Genomic DNA, 22262 nt, shown 5'->3' on the forward strand with positions numbered 1-22262 from the left:
CGTTCTCCTGGAAGTGCAATTTTGGCACAATTAATCTGATTCAAAGCCCATTGAAGCCCCAAAGCAAGCAGAGCCCAATTGACATCACTCAAAGGCACAAGAGATAGTTAGATTAGGAAGTTTATTTGAATTGTTATTTGTTTTCAATTTCAATTTCATTTTCATTTTGTAAAGCCTATATAAAGGCATCAATTTCATTTAAGTAGAGAGAGCTCGGTTAGGCTGCTAGGCAGCAGTAGGAGTAGGAGTAGGATTAGAATAAAAGACTCTCTTTGATACATTTTTCTTTTCTGCAATTTCTAAATTTTAGTTATATTGAATTCATTTTATATTTCTGCAATCCTCTGCTACAATTTCCTTTTCTGCAAATTTTACATTTCTTTCATGTTCATCAGTCTGATTTAATTTTCCTGCAATTTACATTCTCTGCAATTGTTCTGAGAGCTATGATCTAGTGAATTTTTTTCCTTTCTGTTAATTGTTCTGAGTTCTAATTTACTATTTCATTTAATTTCCCAGAACCCAATTCCCTTTACATTTGCTGCAATTTACGTTTTTTGCTCTTTAAGCTTCTGCCAATTTACCTTCTGTCCATTTACATTCTCTGCAATTTACTTTCTGCTGCTTCAATTTCATTTCATTCACCATTGTTCGCTTGACTAAACTGACCACTCACTAAATTTGCATGATCCATCAATCCCTGTGGGATCGAACTCACTCTTGTGAGTTATTACTACTTGATGCGACCTGGTACACTTGCCGGTAAGTTTGTGTGGAAACCTAATTTTCACCCATCAAGTTTTTGTCGCCGTTGCCGGGGATTGATATAGATCGACAATTATTAAGTGGGTAAGAGGTCTAGATTAAGCATTTTCTTTGTTTTTGTTCTTTTAATTCTCTATTTTAAGCGGATAACAAGGTGTTTGAGTTATTGCCTCACTAAGAAATTCTTCTCTGTGTCATGACTTTCAATTTTCATTGGTGATGTGTTTTACAAAATTCAAATGGAGTTCAACTCATCTTGTGATCAAACAAATTTTATGGGATATTACCCACCATCACCAATTTCTAATGGTGGCTGGGAATATCACCAAGAAATTACAAATTTTGAGCACTCCAATCAATGGAGATATGCTTGAGAGCCACAAGATGAGCAAGAGAATCATATGGGATATTGCTCACCACCACAAAATGATTCAAGTCATTATCCTAATGGTGGATGGAAATATCACCAAGAAATTACATATTCTGAGCAACCCAACCAATGGAGATATGCTCCAGAACCACAACTTGATCAATTAGATCATAAAAAATATTGCCCACTACCACAAGATGATTTAGGTCATTATCCTCATGGTGACTGGGAATATCAACAAAAAATGAGGGAGTATGAACAATCAAGTGAAATGAAATATTTTCCAGAACCACAAAGTAACTCATACTGTTATGACACTGACATAAATAATGGCTGGGAAGGGAATTGCAGTGATTCACATTATAATCATTCAAAGACATTATCACTTGATTATGCTGTCAGTACATACATGGAAGATTATTCTTCTATGCCACAAGATAATCCACACTGTGATGAATTCAACAATCACTCAAGTTGTGCTTGGGAGAATCAAAATCAGAGAGCACCCAATGTGTCATACTCCATTAATCAAGAGCCATCATCACTTGAGCAAACTTTCACTTCATTTATGCTAAATTGTCCAACCTCACCTCCTAGTTTTCCACTTGAAAATTTTTCATCACTTGATTTTGCTTCAACACAAAGCCTCCCTCAAGATCCATACAACTCATCTAACCAACCACAAGATTCATTTCACTACATAGAAGACTCATTTCAACATTCACAAAATTCATTCCACAACTCACAAGATTCATTCCATAACACTCAAAACAACCTCACCACAATACATCCATATCCAGAAAATTTCTCTTAACCTTCATCTTTTGAGCTAGTAGCTGAGGAGTCCCTTCAAAAGTCCAGAGAATTATTTAAAAAGCAAGAACAATTCTGGAGAGAACAATAAATCCTTCTTCAAAGGATGGATGAGCATTTGGAGAAAATAAGGAAACACTCAGAACTGCTGAGCAAGGAAGATGAAGACCAATTGGTGGATGTGAAGGAGGAAGTGGAAGAGCAAGAAGAAGAGCCACCTGTGTCAAGCAAAATTTCAATGAAGAATAAGGAGGTAGAGGCATTTGAACCTGAAAATACATATCTACAGAAGCCACTTGAGATGACAATAGAACATGAAAACTCACAACCCTCAACACTTGAATCTGTGATTGAAAAATATAAAGAAGAGATGAACAAAGCTTGGGAAAATCAAGAAACCTCTTCTATAGAAGTGCTGTTAAATCAGATGTTGAGTACAAGTGAGGAAGACAATCAAGGAAATCCAAACTCATGTGAAGCAGAAAGTTGCATAGAAGAAGGGCTCATTGAACCACCAATTCAAAAGGCTTTTGATGAAGATAATGCTCCAACCATCACACAACCACCAAGTATTGATATCCAAGAAGTGAAGGCAACTAACAAGAGCACCAATCCTACCCCTGATCCAACAAGCAAGCTCAATCAAGCCATTAACAAAAGGAAGCTTGCTGAGGAGAGACCAAGACAGGGGGCAATAGCTGAATCTTCTCCCCCCTTGAGGTCATTCCTCTTAACAAACTGGAAGAAGAGGAAGAAAGTGAAGAACAACATGTCAAGCTAATGACACTAAAAGAGCGCTTGTTGGGAGGTAACCCAACCTTAGGTAACATTTCATTCCTTTGCTTTGTTTATTTTCTCTGTCTGTTTTGTTTAAATTTCAATAAATTGGTATATGATTACATTCTAAGTTTGGTGTTCCCTGCAACAATTTGTTTTCAATCTTCCTAGATGATTGCATCAAATCAAAAATGAAAGTGTCACACTAGGATTCTAAGTTTGGTGTGCCACTTATTTTCTATGCAATTTATTCAGCAACACCACTTGTCTGCATAATCATAATGCCTCTGCAGTTTTGTCTTTCTTTTGGTTTGACTGTTTTATTTTCCTCTTTATTTTAGTCATTTCTTTTTTTTAATATTGTCTTTTATTTTGCTCCCTAACTGTTTTTGTTAAATACCTTACCAAGAAATCCTTATTAATGACAAATTCTTCCCTTGGTAATTGTATTTAACATATAATAGTTGCCTTTGTTTTAGTTCAAATAAATTGACATAGGATTGCATACTAAGTTTGGTGTTGCTATGCAACAAAAATTTGCTTCCGATCTTTACTGGATACTTGCATCAATTCCAAGTGAAAGTGTCACTAAGTTTGGTGTGCCACTCATTCCTTATGCAATGTATCATGCACACCCTCTTATTTTTGCAATCACAATATCTCTGTTTCTCTGTGCCTTCATTGTTATTATTCATCTTGCTTGCTTAAACACATGTACTGCTAACATTTTATGGTATAAGACACTCATGGTCCATTCTAGACCCCATCACCATTGTTCTAATTGTTGCTTGAGGATGAGCAAACACTCTAAGTTAGTATGGGAAGCGGAAAATAGGAGAAAAATGACAACAATAGTAAAGGTGAACTACAAGATGGTAAAGTTCTTTTTCCTCTACTTAAAAGAGCATGATTGTCTTTATCTTCCATGTATGCATGTGTGGTATGAATAAGCATAAGCTTGAATTTTGATTTGTAACATTTTGCTGTGACATCATGACTACCAACTTGAATTCTGTGAGTTTAAAAGTAATAAAGTATCATGATCATAAACAAACAAGAAATTAAAGAAGAACTTAGCATGTGCATACAAGTATTGGAAGGCTAGTATGATTAACTGTTGCTCAATTGCATTAGATTTTATTTAATTGAAGTTTTCATCTAGGACATTTTATGAAATTTTTGAAATCATGAAAACCTTGAAGAAGCAAAAGCAATTAAGGCAAGAAAAGAAAAAGGGAAAGAATGAGAAAGCTGAAGGCTCTGAGTACCAATGACAATTCAATTGTCAAGTACTTGTGGTGTTTATGTATCAGGCAAAAAGCTTGAAAACAAAATACTTAGAGTCAAGGCTAGGCTCAAGTGCAAAAGCACTCCCTCAAAACTCAAGGCTCTGAGCATCAATGATTAGAGAGTCAAGAAAAGAAACAAATGAGCTTAATGAAGTCCTCTAATTAAATGATTGTCGTGTTTATGTATCAAGTGGTAATACTTGAAAACAAAGCATTTAGAATCGTAGCTTTGTTATCAACTCATAGGGCAAAGCACCCAAAAGGAGAAGCTAAAAAGAAAATCAAAAGCTGGTTTCAAGGAAGAAATATAAGGAAAAAATTTCATAAAATGAGCTAGATAGAAGCATTAATCATTTACACTTCTTTTGTGAATGAAGCATGCATAGAATACTAGCCAACCATGAACATTAAATTGCTATTCTTCTCACCTTAGTTTGTCAGAATTTACTGCATGATTCTTTTCTTGCTTGGGGACAAGCAAGGTTTAAGTTTAGTGTTGTGATGACATGTCATCATGTCATGTTTTTCTATGCTTTCTCATACAAGAAATTGATGATTAGTGCTTAAATATTGTATGCTTTTGTGCTTAAATGGTATATTTCTTTGATCATTTGATTTTATAAACTTTGTAGGAAATAAGAAGAAAAAGAAGCAAAAAAAGCACAAAATGAGCTAAAAAGAAGAAAAGAAGAATTTTGGGGCACATTTTAGAGATCAGACACACTTTGGAGCCTTAGGCCACACTTTTAAAAGCGTGGCCCATGACTAAATCAAGGAAGCGTGAAAATCAGCGCTCATTTGCCAAGTGAGCGCCACGCTCACTAATTGAGTGTTTTCGTGAATTATCAGCTTGGAAGCAAGCTTTTTGCTGTCCGAGCGCTCACTAAGTTAACCTGGCATTCACTAAGTTAGCTTGGCGATGGCAGCACGACCATGCCTTCTTCAAAGGACCATAACATGAGCTACAGATGTCCAATTGATACGCTTTCAATTGCATTGGAAAGCTGACATTCAGAGCTTTCCAACGATATATAACAATCTATACTTGGAATGAAATTGAAGAACAAGTGATAGGCATCTTTAAAGCCCAAAAACAAAAAAAAAACACTCAGCAGCACATATGGAATCCTCATTTCCAAAGTGAGCGCTACACTCACTAAAGCAGCATTTTCAGGCATGTCAAATTAGAGGCAAGGATTTTAGCTTTTGGGCAGCGCTCAATAATGCAACATAGCACTCATTAAGCGAGCGCTAGTTAAGGAAATGTGGAACGAGAGGAGCACACGAATGGTTAATGAACATTGCACTCATTTTTGGAACGGAACATTCTCCTGAAAGTGCAATTTTGACACAATTAATCTGATTCAAAGCCCATTGAAGCCCCAAAGCAAGCGAAGCCTAATTGACATCACTCAAAGGCACAAGAGATAGTTAGATTAGGAATTTCATTTAAATTGTTATTTGTTTTTAATTTTAATTTCAATTTCATTTTGTAGAGCCTATATAAAGGCATCAATTTCATTTCAGTAGAGAGAGCTCAGTTAGGCTGCTAGGCAGCAGTAGGAGTAGGAGTAGGATTAGAATAGAAGACTCTCTTTGATACATTTTTCTTTTCTGCATTTTCTACATTTCAGTTATATTGAATTCAGTTTATATTTTTGCAATCCTCTGCTACAATTTCCTCTTCTGCAAATTTTACATTTCTTTCATGTTCATCAGTCTGATTTAATTTTCCTGTAATTTACATTCTCTGCAATTGTTCTGAGAGCTATGTTCTAGTGAATTTTTTTCCTTTCTGTTAATTGTTCTTAGTTCTGATTTTCTATTTCATTTAATTTCCCAGCACCCAATTTCCTTTATATTTGTTGCAATTTATATTTCTTACTCTTTAAGCTTCTGCCAATTTACCTTCTGTCCATTTACATTCTTTGTAATTTACTTTCTACTGCTTCAATTTCGTTTCATTCACCACTGTCCGCTTGACTAAACTGACCACTCACTAAAGTTGCTTGATCCATCAATCCCTGTGGGATCGACCTCACTCTTGTGAGTTATTACTACTTGCTGCGACCCCGTACACTTGCCGGTGAGTTTGTGTGGAAATCTAATTTTCACCCATCACTGGGCATGGCATGCCAGTATTGTTTTCCAGAGGAGAAGGATGAAGTGCTTACAGGGAAATGCAATGCCATCATACAAAAGAAGCTTTTCCAAAAGATGAAAGATCATGGGAGCTTCCAAATCCCCTGCATCATAAGGGATATAAGCATTGAGAAGGCCTTGTGTGATCTGGGAGCTAGCATCAATCTTATGTCCTTGGCCATGATGAAAAGAATGAGAATTGAAGAGGCCAAACCAACAAGAATGGCTCTTCAATTAGCTGACAGAACATTCAAATTTTCTCATGTGGTGGCGGAAGACTTGTTGGTGAAAGTAGGAGAATTCATATTCCCAGCAGACTTTGTTGTGCTTGAATTGGAGGAAGACTCGAATACATCAATCATACTAGGAAGACCATTCTTAGATACAGCCGGGGCCATAATTGATGTACAAAAGGGAGAGCTAGTACTGAGATTGCATGAAGAGAAGATGGTATTCAATGTTTTCAAAACAATGAGCTACCGAAAGGAGTCTATCAGTGAATTCATGATGGTGGACACAATAGAGAAGCTAGTTCAAGGAGTCCTAGAAGAGGAGCAATGTGAAAAAGTAATGGAGCAAGATCAACAAGCATCAGGTGGTGAATTACCACAAGAAATCATAGAAGGCTCAATCATGCTAGACAAGACAAGCAAAAAGGAAGTAGAAGCACCAAAGTTGGAGTTGAAGACCCTACCTCCAAGCTTGAAGTATGCCTACTCGGGTGACAACAACACATACCCAGTCATTATTAATTCAAGCTTGAGTGAGGAACAAGAAGAGGAGCTTATCAATGTGCTGAGACAACATAAGGATGCCATAGGATGGACACTTTCAGATTTAAAGGGGATTAGTCCTTCAATGTGCATGCATAAAATCCTTCTTGAGGAAGGTTCCAAGCCCTCAAGACAACCACAAAGAAGATTAAATCCAACAATGAATGAAGTGGTTCAAAAAGAAGTTCTGAAGTTGTGGCAAGCAGGGGTGATCTACCCAATCTCGGACAGCCCTTGGGTGAGCCCAGTGCAAGTAGTCCCTAAGAAGGGAGGAATCACAGTTGTGCCAAATGAAAGAAATGAATTGATACCACCAAGAACAGTGTCTGGATGGTGCACGTGCATAGATTATAGGAAGCTCAACGAAGCCACAAGGAAGGATCATTTTCCTCTGCCCTTCATGGATCAAATGTTGGAAAGGCTAGTTGGACATGAATACTACTATTTCCTGGATGGATACTCAGGCTACAATCAGATTGTAGTAGACCCTAAAGACCAGGAAAAGACTTCCTTTACTTGTCCTTCTGGTGTCTTTGCATATAAGAGAATGCCCTTTGAATTATGCAATGCACTGCCACATTCCAAAGGTGTATGCTATCTATATTCTCAGACATGATTGAAAGGTTTATTGAAGTGTTTATGGATGATTTTTCTATGTTTGGTGATTTATTTTCTAAGTGCTTACACCATCTTGCTTTGGTGATAAAGAGATGCCAAGAGACTAACCTAGTTTTGAACTGGGAAAAGTGTCATTTTATGGTCACCGAAGGGGTGGTCCTTGGCCACAAAATCTCTAAGAAAGACATAAAGGTGGACAAGGCCAAGGTGGAAGTGATTGAGAAATTACCCCCACCTTGCAATGTCAAAGCAATTAGAAGTTTCTTGGGGTTGGATGGGTTTTATAGAAGGTTCATCAGAGATTTTTCAAAGATTTCCAAACGTTTAAATAACTTGCTTGTCTCTAATGTACCTTTTATCTTTGATAGAGAATGCATGAAAGCCTTTGATGAGCTAAAATGTAGGCTCTCCTCTGCACCTATTATAGCACTACCTAGCTGGGATCTATCTTTTGAACTGATGTATAATGCATCATATTTTGTTATTGGTGATGTTCTAGGACAAAGGAGAGACAAGCTAGTGCATGTCATCTATTATGCTAGCAAGGTTCTTAATGAGACTCAAAGGAACTACACCACCACAGAGAAGGAACTTCTTGCTATAGTTTTTGCATTTGATAAGCTTAGATTACATCTCATTCACTACAAGAAAAAAGGCCTGTCGGCACCCTTTTTTCTTGCCACGCTTTTAAAGCGTGCCCAAAAGTGGTTAATGGCCATGCTTTTACGAGGGTGGCCACTGATTTGTGATTTGGCCACGCTTTTTTTGGCACGCTTAAAAAGCGTGGCCATAGAAGGAAATCGGCACATTTTTTGAGGGTGGCCACTTACTTGAAATTTGGCTACGTTTTTTTTGCCACGCTTGAAAAGCGTGGCCATAGAGAGAAACCGGCACGCTTAAAAAGCGAGGCTAGTTTGTCTTTCAATAGTCACCTTTTTAAAGCGTGCCCATATGCTATGTTTATTTTGGCACCCTATAAAAGCGTGCCGATAAAGTTTTATCCCCCAAAATTTAATTTTCATATTTATTTAGGCACCCTGCAAAAACGTACCAATAGAGGTCCTCCAAAATTTTAATTTACCACCTTTTTTTTTCCACACTTAACATTTTTTTAAGTTCACTTTAAACCTAGCAGAAGTGATAACAGCCCTCATACATACACTTCACTTTTATTTCCAAATCTCCTTTAACCCTAGCTAGAAGCCGTCGCACCCAGCGGCTGTTCATCACTGGCGATTGCGATGACCGTCGCACTACCCAGCTCGCCTTCATCTAACCCTCACACCCAGCCCTCTTTCTGTCGCACCCTAGTTGTTTCTCAACGGTCTCTCGCACCATCAACGCTGCTCCGTCTACGCACCCAGGAATCGGCGCTGCTCCGTCCACGCACCGTCGTCAGATTCGGAACCTCCATCGGCGAGGAGAAGAGGAAGAGGAAAACCTTAGAGGAGAAGCCCTCCGCCGATTCCGCAATCGAAGCTTCGGAGAAGAAGAGGAACTACCACGAGTCAATTGAACAAGACTCACACCCTCTGTGTGAGGTGCGGCCACCGTAGCTTTCACCTCCAGAAGAGTCGCTGCTCTGCCTGCGGTTCCCCCACTGCACGCAAGATGAATGTAAACCCTAATTTCTTCCATTTTCATTCATGATTCCTGATTCTACACATTTAGTTTTAATCCTCACTTCATTCACCGATTCTCTCTTTTTCCTCATATTCTGATTCATCGCTTTTTGCTTGCTTCATTCATTACCGTACGAGAAGGTTGAGAAGATTGGGGAAGGAACCTACGGCGTCGTTTACAAGGCTCACGACCGCGTTACCAATGAGACCATCACTCTGAAGAAGATTCGCCTTGAGCAGGAGGATGAAGGCGTTCCTAGCACTGCAATTCGCGAGATTTCTCTCCTCAAGGAAATGCAGCACAGGAATATTGTTAGGTATTCTTTTCTTCATCTTAATCTCACTTCTTCTTGCTATTATTATTTGAATGTGTGTATCTCTGATGAATGCTGCTTTTTAGTAATTTGTGTTTGTGGTTTCAATTGGTGAAATTCATGTGACGTGGAAAATTGAAGGGTTTCTGGTGTTCATTGTGTGTGGTGTTTTTGGTGAAATTGAGATTTCTTTCGTTTGGTGTTTTTGGTGGAAAATTGAGGCTTCATTGTATGGAAAATTACTATGGTGTATGGTTTGTACTTTGTAAATTGTAATGAAATTATATATATATTGGGATGTCTATGATTAGTTGTTCAATCATGGTTAATCACAGAACCTGAAATGATGTTTCCTTCAATGTGAGACTTGTTGACTGTAGTTGATAGTCTGTGTTTTTTATTACAGATAACTGGAGCGTGAAGGCCATCCGTAGAAAGACCACCGGCACTGGCAGGATGAGGTACCTCCGTCACGTTCCTTGCCGATTCAAGAGCGGCTTCAGAGAAGGTACCTCCACGATCTATTTTCAGATCTTCAGTAGTTGTATTTTCCATCAATCATCATTTCGTTAATGCGATCTTGTTTCTGTTTAACTAGGTACTGAAGCTGCACCAAGGAAGAAGGGAGCAGCTGCATCTGGAGAAACTGTACATGGGAATCGTCATCATCTTGGTCAAGCTCTTCTGGAAGAAACCAGAGTAGCGTTACAAGTATGAACCCATCCAGGATGATCTTGAACTTGGAAGCTCCAATTTCCCTGTGGTTCTCATCTAGATTCCAATGTTCAATGAGAAAGAGGTCTTCTTAATTTGCTTGCATTTGCTTATCTCTAGTCTCTATTTTCCACTGCCTCCTCTTTTTTATTTCTGTGAAATTTGGTTAGTTTTTTTGAGTTCTTTTTCTGTGTGTATATATAGGTATACAAAGTTCTTTTACGTAGGCTAAATTGATTGGGTTAGTTACTAGCTCTAGCTGTTGAATTTGCTAGTGTGGGTTATTGTTAGTGTTATTGTTGATTGCTTGTTTCCATTTTGTGGTTCAGAGTCTGAAATCAAGGGGTATTCGATTCCCTGGCCGTGACAACGGGAGCTTGGCACCTATTTTCACTCCTCTGCGTTTGGTGTCTGAGGCTGAACTTGATCTTCCACACCAGACTCAGCATGATGATATTCCTGTGCAGAGTTTTACACCTGAACAAACTAAGGAAGCTTTTGATGTTGCTAGAAACAGCATTGAGCTTCTTTCTACTATGTTGTCTTCTTCTCCACAATAAGATGTCTTGCAGGTAGATTTTATATATTTAGTTTGGTGTAATATTTGTTAGTATATATAGAAATATGCATGATAGTAGAAGCATATGTGCATACAACAGGGTCCAAATTAATTAAAGGTTCCACTATGGAATTGAAGAAAAAGTAGTAGCATTGGTTTTCTCTTAACTTTTTCTCATTGATTTCATTTGTAAAAAGCGAACCTCTTTTTATGAAAAGCATGTATATGGGGTATACATACTACACTGTATGTATGTTTCTTTTTTTTTTTGGTGTGTCTTTCTCTGTTTGTTCTTGATTCATGCGTAGTAATTGAATTGTTCATTAGAGACTATTAATACCGAATTATAATTGTCTCAATATGTGACTAACACTATTATTTTGTGATTAAATTTAATCTTAGTAATTCTTATTTGATTGAGAAACAGTTGTCATTGGCTTGTTTGTAGTATATATAACTATATAGCTCTTAATTCTATGGATTAATTTGGTTGTTGGAGAAATACTAGGTGTTAATTCTATCGATTTCCATAATTGATGCATGCATTCTATAAAGCTAAGTTATGGCTCCAAGGTGCCATACCTGTGTATACATGCTGGAAATTGTCACAAAATGGTTACATTTTTGCAAAATGTCAGAAAATTCAATGATGCACATACATATTTTCTTGGAAAATTGTAATGGAAACCTGTGTTTTATTTTGTCACATGATGAGTTATTAGGAGTGTGTGTTCTGCTGACTCAGATTTTCTTGTCAAGTCCTGAATGAGTAGCTGGTACTATCATATGTTTGTACTGTCAATGTTTATTCTGCGGAAATTACGAAAATATTTGCTGTAAAGCTTCATAGCACAATATCTGATTTTTCGGTATATTATTTTTTTTTTGTTTTCCTGTACAGTGAAGAAGAGATTGATCTTTTTTTCTATCAACAAGGATGTCTGGGTGTGTTCCATTTTATTTATCTCATGTCTTATTTATTCAATTTTCTCATAGATTCATAAAAAATGTCACTTTTTTCATAGATTTCATATCTGAAAACTGTTGTGGCTACTGAGCCAGCAGCTCCTGATGAGCATAATGTTAGTTTGCTGACAGTTCCAAGTGCAAAGACTCTTGGAGAATAGGCTAGGATAAGTCTTTGAATTTGAAACTTTGTTCTGCCGTGCAATTCATATCCTCTCAAACTTCGGTTTCCTTTAAATAAATCTTTTTCGCCCTCCTTGCAGTTGTGCAAGATTGATTCGGAAGGAAAAAGCTAGGAAGGTAACTGGTTGCTCCTGCATAGTTGTGAAGGTATAACAGCATTTTCAAGCTGATCGTTACAATACAAAACTGCAGTATGTTTTGTGTAATTGTGCTTAGAATTGTTGAAATCATTATTGAAGATAAAATGGTTGAGTGTGTTTTCATGGCATTTCTTTTAAACTTATTGCAGGTAAGAAGAATGGGAAGTAAAGAAACTGCATTGATAGTCATGCATGAAGAATATAAAATCCTCAAGTGCTACAAAAATGATAGAAGTTCTTCCCAGAGGGCCATCTACTTTCTCTAAAGCACAATGCTGTGAGCTACAAGATTCAGCATCATGACTTTTTGCCTATAAACCGAGAAACTCAACAATATTATGTTTGGATTATTGATATTTATTTCTTAATTTCTTTATTTCTACACAAAAAATGACAAAGAGATAGAATAAGTTAATGACTTTTAATAAGTTTTATATGTATTGATATTTTTATCCCAATGTATTTTATAACTACTTTGGTTATAAGAGATTGATATAGCTAATTTGATTTGAATTTTATTAATGTAATACTAATTTTCATTAATTAATTTTTTTTAAATGATATTAACAGATTTTTATTAATCTTTTTAATTATTTTTGGAGTACATTAGAGTACTGTAAAAGCATATCAGATTTTTTTTTTAATTTGATAGGGATATAGCCACGCTTTAAAAGCGTGGCAATAGGTCTATGATTCTTTGACTATTGGCACGCTTCAAAAGCGACACCATATCTTTTACTGTTGGCACGCTTCAAAAGCGTAGCGATATCTTTCACTTTTCGGTACGCTTTTAAAGCGTGCCGATAGGTTAATACATATGGCCACGCTTTTAAGCGTGGCGAGAGTTAAAAGCGTGGCAAAAAAGAAAGCGTACCGATAAATCCACAAAAGCATGGCGATAGAGCAATCGGCATGCTCGCAGATGTGACCCTTTCAAAAGCGTGCCGATAGCTCAAAAAGCGTGACGAAAAGCTGTCGGCACCCTTTTTAGCACTTTTCGGCACGCTTTAAAAGCGTGGCAGAAAGCTTATTTTCTTGTAGTGATTGGTTCTAAAGTCATTGTTTTTACTGACCATGCAGCTCTTAAGTACTTGTTAACGAAGCAAGAATCTAAGCCTAGACTGATAAAATAGGTCTTGCTACTCCAAGAGTTTAATATTGAGATTAAGGATAGAAGTGGAGTAGAGAACAAAGTGACTGGCCACTTATAAATGATCCCAAATGAGGAAGATGAAGCACACAATCTTGCTGTGAATGAGAGCTTTCCAGATGAGCAGTTGATGATGATCCAAGAAGCCCCCTAGTTTGCGGATATAGCTAATGTCAAGGCTATTGGAGAGCTAGCTTCCAACATCAACAAGCACATGAGAAGAAAGCTCATCAATGATGCCAAGCACTATATTTGGGATGAGCCTGATGAGGCACAGAAGTTGGTGAATTAAAAATTATTAAAATAGTTACGTTGCAAGTATAGTTCTTAACTCACCGAAAATCTGCCTATCAATTTAGAAATATGTCACAGAGAGTTTAAATTAAAAATTACTGGGAGTTGGAGTCCCAGGTCGTCTCCCAACGAGTTGCAGAAAAGTGTGCTATTTTATTAATCAGATGTTCCAAAAGGTTGAGTTAAGTAGATGGAAAATTAAATTGAGAAAATTTAAATAATATGAATAAAAGCCTTGACTGGGAGTTGATTAGTTGGAATCTCTATTATTGATGGGATGATTTCAAGATTAATTTATAATTAATGGTTGCTCTGTTTAGTTATCCTTTACTAGGTAAAGGAAAGTCAAACAAGTTGGAATGCTAGATCTATTCACGAGTTGCAACCCACTTAGTTCAAAGGGATTGGTGTTAGTGACTAGATAGCAATCCAACAGTTAACCCAATTACATATTCTCTTTCAATCCTTCCAACTCAAGAGTTCCTTTCAATCAACTCCCCATCAACTGAAGAAACTACTCGCTCATTGTAAATAATAAATCCATAACATATGAAAGAGAATTAAAAGAAGACATGATTATTGGAATGGAAAATAAATTAAAATAGAAGAAATAATCCTTGTATTAAATAATCATGAAAGTATTCAAATGACAAAATTGAACAAAGCAAAGAACATGGAAGAATAAAACCAAGTTAAGAGAACGAACTAGAATGATGAAGTCTTAATGAGGAATTAACTCTTCTCAATGTTCCAATGCTAAGACCAATTAAAAATTAAAATTCTAAAACCTAGAGAGAAAAACCTAAAGGAGTAAAACTAGATCTAAAACTGAAAACTATGTAGAATGAATGTTGTCCTTTGTTTCTGCATATTCTCTGGCTCTAGTCTGCTGTTCCGGGCCGAAAATTGGGTCGAAATAAGGTCCAAAATCGCCCCAAGCGAATTCTGCAGATTATGTGGATCGCACATGTCACGCGAATGCGTCATCCATGCAGACGCGTCATTCACGCTTTTCCTTGCCACGCATTTGCGTCGTCCATGCTACCGCGTTGCTTGAGCTTTTCCAATCCGCGCAGCCGCGTGAGCCATGCGGCCGCGTCACTGTGATTTGCTCTCCTTCGCGCGGTCGCGTGAGCCATGCGACTGCGTCACTTCTCGCTGGTTATCTCCTCAAATTCTTATGTTCCTTCCATTTTTGCTAGCTTTCTTTCTAATCTCTAACTCATTCATGCCTTATAAAGTCTGAAACACTCAACACACAGATCATGGCCTCGAATGGAATAAAGGAGAATTAAAAATACATAATTAAAGTCTCTAGGAAGCAGTTTTCAAACATGTTATAAATTCAAGAAGGAATTATAATTTCATGCTAATTTAATGAATAAGTGGGTAAGGATCATGATAAAACCACACAATTAAACATAATATAAACCATAAAATAGTGGTTTATCAACCTCCCCACACTTAAACATTAGCATGTCCTCATGCTTAATTGAAGGAGATAGGGAAATAAGTATGAACATGTAGAAACTCATGAAATGCAATGCAAGCCTATATATATATAAATAAATGCAACTATATGATTCTTGCCCACTTGATCAAAAGTAAATAAGTTCTTCAAAACAATTACAAATCAAATTCCACTAATTCTATCATTATACAATAAAACAGATAAAAGTGCAAGAAGATAGCTCATGAAAGCAGGGAACATGAAAATTCAAGCATTGAACCCTCACTGATAGTGCATGTACGCTCTAATCTCTAGTGTATAGGGTAGTCACTCTATCCTTCTCTAATCATGCTTTCTAACTTTTGTTCTTCTCCTAACCAATCAACAACAGTTAATATACCAATGCAAACATCATGAGGTCTTTTCAAGGTTGTAATGGGGCTAAGGTACAGGTAGGGGTATATATTTGGTCAAGTGAGCTAGTAAATTGAATCTTTAATTAACCCAAGCTCCAACCCAACTTGTATATTCTTAAGGTAATCTTAAAGTTCATACCTGGCTACCCAGAATTCCCTTTTTTAATCCATACTCATGTATCAACTTTGTATTTGATTCTATCATATGTGCATTGATCTTTGAATTCTGAATTTAACATTGGGATAATTTTGTCCCCTTATATATATATATATATATATATATATATATATATATATATATATATTGACATTAAAATAAATATAGCTTATCAATGCACATAGATTTTTAATTCTTATAGTTTCACATGAGTAGGTATCCAAATTCCCATTAAATTCTCATGACACATTCCCTTAACAACTTTTTTTCCCACAATTTCCCATACTTAACTAGCACACACAATTCTATCTTAAGCTAACCAAAGATTCAATTTAGGATATACAATTGTTTTTCAGCTTATGGTTAGTAATGTGGTAAAATATAGAACAAATGGGATTTAAAGGCTCAAAATAGTTAACAAAGGTAATTGAAAAGGGTAGGCTTAATTTGGATAAGTGAGTTTAAACAAATAATTGCCTCAATCATGTGCAAGCATGCAAATATAATAAATATTGGACATATAAGATAAAACAAAATATAGATTACAATCATAGAGAAGTAAGCACACAAGAATGAAATAATTATGGTTAAATAATGTAACCATACATAAAGGCTCAAATCTTTCACAGGTTGTGTGTTCTTTAGCTCAAATATCATGTTCCAAATACAACTCAAGCAAATTTATCATAAAAATTTTGAAAAATTAGTGAAATTTTGTTCCAAAGATAGAGTCTTAAAAGAAACTTATTGTATTTTCAATCAAGTAGAACATGCATGCAACTATCCTAACCTATGCAATTTATTCTATTCTATAAAATAAAGAAAATCTAACTAAAATATCCTAATTATTGGTGCTAGAGAAGAGAAATTACCTCCGGAAGTCAGGTACTGACCGACCTCCCCACACTTAAGGCTTTGCACCGTCCTCGGTGCCGTATGTCAGGAACAGGGGTGAGCTGGTAGCAGTATCTCCACAATCGGGACCGTCTGTGCTAGTAAAAGAAGTTGATTCCGGGGTGTCTGAGTCTCTGTGATCTCCTCTAAGTAGCTCCCTGAGGTGTTTGAATCTTCGGTTGTTACGGCGCTCTCTCAACTTAGCTTTGTGTTCTTGCCGATCCAACTTTGTGATTATCTGCTGGAGCAATTCATCAGTTATAGGTGCTTGTGGTGTTGAAGAAGGATTATCTTCAACTGGAGCAGTAGGAAGACTTGTAGTGGCTGCTGGAAGTCTGAGGTATTTCCCGTTAGGGACATACTGATCATCCCGTGGGAGCATGGCTTTGGTGTCCCCAGCTCTGTAGGAGACTCCGGCGTCTGAGACAAGATCTGAGACCAAGGCGGGGAAAGGTAAGTTGCCCGCAATTTGTACGTGTCCCATAACATTCCGGATATGTCTTGAGAGATTCAGAGGTTGGTCTGTAAGGATGCACCATAGTAGAACAGCCATGTTCGCAGTGAAGGGGACTCATGAGTGCTCGGAAAGACGTAATGAGACATGATCTGTGCCCATACGCGAGCCTCCAAGGTAAGTGCTGAAGCCAAGATTCCCTTAGGGCGGGTACGGTGGTATCCGTAGATCCAACGGCTGCCAGGTAATGCGATAACTCCGAGAACGGAGTCTCAGTCAAATTGGTACCTCTGGCGCTTAAGAGCGGCTTCTTGGAAGGCTTCCATTCCTTCTGGAATATGGGGAAGACTCAGAGCTTGCTGAATGGCCGTTTTTGTAATGGGGACTTGCTTCTGCCGGACATAAACAGACTGCAGTGTTGGCATGTAGAAGTTAGAGTAGAACTCAACTACCCAAGAAAGATTGACCTGCCTTGGCTGTCTCCGTAGGAAACCCCATTGACTTCATTCAATTTGCGGCTCAACAAAAGTAGCAATATTGGACGGGAGGATAAGAAGGTATTCATTGTTATAGTTCCTTTCTGCCAGGATAGGGAACATCTGCTCACAGTAGCGATTGGGAAATCGCGAAGTTTCCTTTGCTGGAAAAGCTTTCTCTTTGTCATCAACCTTTATTATCCTCTTAACTCTTTTTGTTGAGGGCTTGACTGCGGTTGAAGACGGCTCTGCCACTGATGCTCTTTTAGTGCCTCTTCTTGCTGGGGGTTTAGGAGTTGCTTTCTCCTTTCCTTTCTTGGTGGCCATCCTAAAAAGAGAGGAGAAAGTAAATTAAATTCAAAGAGATATATAGCAAGGAAGAGAACAAAAGAGTGGTGATGGATGCACATTAGGATGTAGTTGACATTAGCACAGGCTCTCGAGTACATGTGAAAAGCCAACAATGAAAAATAGTCAGTGCACCGAAAGATAAGTAGATGCAAGGTGTTTATTGGCATGCCGGAAAAGGGCATGAGTAGCATAGACCAAGCATCAGTTGTAACAAGCCAAAATGTTTGTATTGACAATTAAATTCAATTAAAACAATAGTAAAGAGAATTTGTGAAAAGCAAGCATTGAATAGTAGAGTAAAGTAATGTAGAAAAGTGCATAATGCTATATGGGCTTTTTCACAAACACACGGCATGCATGGTAAATAAGATATAGAAAGTATGAAGGTGAACATGCAAGCAATCCCTTAAAAATAATAATTGTCAAACAAATTGCAACAATCCACAAGCATATAATGAGGAATAATGACTCAAATAAATTTCTAATACCATGTAAAAAGGAAAAGAAGAAGAAGGAAAATATGAATAATGAAAAGAAAAAGAAAAGAAAAAGAAAATAATATATAAAATAATAAGAATGATAGAAAAGAGAAGAAGGAAGAAGAAAATAGAACCTTGGTAATGGAGGTGAGAGAGAGAGAAAGTGATAGGTGAGATAGAAGAAAGAAGGGAGAAGGAAGAAATAAGGAGGGAAAAGAAAAATTAGGATTTGGAGGAGAGAAAGATAAGATATGTGGCAATTTCAGGTTGAGCTGTGCGGCGCATGCGATGCGGCCACGTGGGGCACGCGTTCGCGTGGATGCGCTTCAAGTATGGTGACGCGATCGCGTCGGTCATGCGGTCGCGTGACCCATGTTATGCTTCTGGCGCGAGTGCAGCCTCGCACCAGCACAACTCTCTATTCAAATTAATTTATTTGCCAAATTTGGGATAGCGCGATCGCGTGGGTCATGCGATCGCGTGAGTGTGCGTCAGAAAATGGTTGACGCGGCCGCGTCGGCGAAGCGGTCGTGTGATAAGGATTGTGCTTCCAGCACCAACCCAGCATCACTCTCGCACAATATTTCATTGTGCACCCTTTTACGTCGAAAACTCAGGGCACGCGGCCGCGTGGGGCACGCGATCGCGTGAGAGGCCATGATTCCCATGCGACGCGAACGCGTCAGCGACGTGGTCGCGTGGGTTGATTTATGCCATTGGCACGCCTCCAGCCACGCTCCAGCGTGACTTTCTGTTCATCTTTATTTTTCTTTACTCTCCTTACGACGCGGACGCGTCGCATATGCGATCGCGTCGCGTAGCGGAAATTTTTTCTTTTTTTTGAAAATAAAAACATGTAAATACAAATGCACGAAAGTACTAAGAAAGAGAAGAGTTATTGAATAGGAAAAACTAAAAATAAAGAAAAGAACGATCATACCATGGTGGGTTGTCTCCCACCTAGCACTTTGCTTTAACATCCGTAAGTTGGACGCTCCACTAGCTCAATCTTCTGCTATATGGGGATCTTCCAAGAGGAAGATCTCAAGCTCCTTGTTTCTCTGCATTTTCTCGCCATGGTATAGCTTCAGTCGTTGTCCATTAACCTTAATAAGTTCAGAGCTTGAAGGATGGCTTAGGTGATAAACTCCGTACGGTTCGGCCTTCTCTACTCTGTATGGATCTTCCCATCTTGATCTCAACTTACCTGGCATGAGCCTTAGTCGAGATTTGTAAAGGAGGACTAAATCCCCAGGTTGGAACTCTTTCTTCTTGATGTTTTGGTCATGTACAGCCTTCATCTTTTCCTTGTATATTCTGGAGTTTTCATAAGCTTCTAGGCGAAGGCTCTCCAGTTCCTGCAGTTGCAACTTCCTTTCAGCTTCGGCTTTCTCAATTCCCATGTTGCACTCCTTAACTGCCCAAAAAGCTCTGTGTTCTACTTCAACTGGAAGATGACAAGCTTTTCCATAAACCAAGTGGAAAGGACTCATCCCAATGGGTGTCTTGTATGCTGTTCTATATGCCCAGAGTGCATCTTGTAGCCTGGTGCTCCAGTCTTTTCTATGAGGCTTTACTATCTTTTGCAAGATACGCTTAATTTCTCTATTTGACACCTCGGCTTGCCCATTAGTTTGGGGATGGTAAGCTGTTGCAACTTTATGAATTATCCCATGCTTCTTCATTAATCCTGTCAGTCTCCTGTTACAAAAATGGGTGCCTTGATCGCTCACGATTGCTCGTGGTGATCCGAAGCGACATGTAATATGGTTTCTCACAAAGGAAACAACAGTGTTAGCATCATCAGTGCGGGTAGGAATTGCTTCCACCCATTTGGAAACATAATCCACAGCTAACAATATATAAAAATATCCATTAGAATTTGGAAATGGACCCATGAAGTCAATGCCCCAAACATCAAAAATTTCACAGAAAAACATAATTTGTTGAGGCATCTCATCTCTCCTGGATATATTGCCAAATTTCTGGCATGGGAGATAAGATTTACAAAACTCAGCAGCATCTCTAAAAGAGTAAGCCACCAGAATCCACAGTCTAAGATCTTTCTAGCTGTTCTTTGAGGGCCAAAATGTCCTCCACTCTCAGATGAGTGACAGGCCTCTAAAATGGACTGGAATTCTGATTGAGGCACACAACGTCTAATTACTTGATCAGCACCACATCTCCATAAATATGGGTCATCCCATATATAATATTTAGACTCGCTTTTCAGCTTGTCTCTTTGATGCTTAGAAAAATTTGGAGGAAATGTGCGGCTAACTAAATAATTAGCAACAGGTGCATACCAAGGGACTACCTCAGATACTGCTTGTAGGTTATCAAAAGGAAAATTATCATCTATAGGAGTAGAGTCATCCTTAATGTGCTCAAGGCGACTCAAGTGGTCTGCCACTAAATTCTGATTACCACTCCTATCCTTTATTTCTAAATCAAATTCTTGTAACAGCAGTATCCAACGTATAAGTCTTGGTTTGGACTCCTTTTTAGCTAATAGATACTTTAATGCTGCATGGTCCGAATACACTACTACTCTAGTACCAAGTAAATAAGCTCGGAATTTATCCAGAGCAAAAACAATAGTAAGAAGCTCTTTCTCAGTAGTAGTATAGTTGGACTGGGCATTGTCTAAAGTCTTAGACGCATAAGCAATAACGAAAGGATCCTTACCTTCACGCTGAGCCTGCGCTGCTCCTACTGCATGGTTGGAAGCATCGCACATGATTTCAAATGGCTGGCTCCAGTCTGGTCCTCTCACAATTGGAGTTTGAGTCAGAGCAGTCTTCAGCTTATCAAACGCTTGTTTGCAATCCTCACTGAACTCGAACTCAATATCCTTCTGCAGTAATCTGGATAAGGAAAGTGCGACCTTACTAAAGTCCTTAATAAATCTCCGATAAAAACCTGCATGGCCAAGGAACGAACGGACTTCCCTCACAGAAGAGGGGTAAGGTAAACTAGAAATAACATTCACCTTTGTTGGGTCTACATAAATGCCATTATTAGATACCACATGTCCTAATACAATTCCTTGTTTTACCATAAAGTGACATTTTTTGAAATTTAATACAAGGTTTGTATTAACACATCTATCTAATACTCTAGATAATCCATCTAAGGAAAGGCTAAAAGAATCACCATAAACGCTAAAATCGTCCATAAAAACTTCCATACAGTCCTCAATAAGATCAGAGAAAAGACTCATCATGCACCTTTGAAAAGTAGCTGGTGCATTGCACAAGCCAAAGGGTATTCTCTTGTAAGCATAAGTCCCAAAAGGACATGTAAAAGTAGTCTTTTCCTGATCCTCAAGAGCTATATGAATCTGAAAATAACCTGTGTAACCATCTAAAAAGCAATAATGTGATTTACCTGACAGGCGATCCAGCATTTGATCAATGAATGGAAGTGGGTAGTGATCCTTATGGGTAGCTTGGTTGAGACGCCTGTAATCAATGCAGACTCTCCAAGCATTCTGAACTCTAGTTGCTATGAGCTCTTCATGCTCATTCTTCACTGTAGTGACTCCAGACTTCTTAGGCACCACTTATACTGGGCTTACCCATTCTCTATCTGAAATGGGATATATGATACCTGCTTCCAATAGTCTGGTCACTTCCTTTTTGACAACTTCCAAGATGGTTGGATTCAATCTTCTTTGGGGTTGACGGACAGGTCTTGCTCCCTCTTCTAAAAATATTCTGTGCTCACATACTTGAGGGTTGAGAAGTAACTGCTCAGCACATAAAGTAACTGCTCTTCTTGTTGAGAAGTAAGTTCCCTTGCAATGATAACTGGAAACCTCTGCTCATCTTCGAGATAAGCATATTTGAGATGCGGAGGGAGGGGTTTCAATTCTAAATTCTGATCATGAGCAGGCTCTGTATTATCTAGGGCTTGTGAAAATGGCGAAGTGCCCTCATTGTCAGTTAAAAGGGTCCCCACACTTGGACCTTGTCCAGTGTGCCTCTCTTCAAACTCTTCTTTGTGAACTTCAGCTACACTTTTATCTATGACATCACACTGGAAGATAGAACGATCTTCTGGGGGGTTGTCAATGACTCCATTCAGATTGAAG

The sequence above is a fragment of the Arachis hypogaea genome, chromosome 18, assembly GCF_003086295.3.
Source record: "Arachis hypogaea cultivar Tifrunner chromosome 18, arahy.Tifrunner.gnm2.J5K5, whole genome shotgun sequence".
Lineage (NCBI taxonomy): Eukaryota > Viridiplantae > Streptophyta > Magnoliopsida > Fabales > Fabaceae > Arachis > Arachis hypogaea.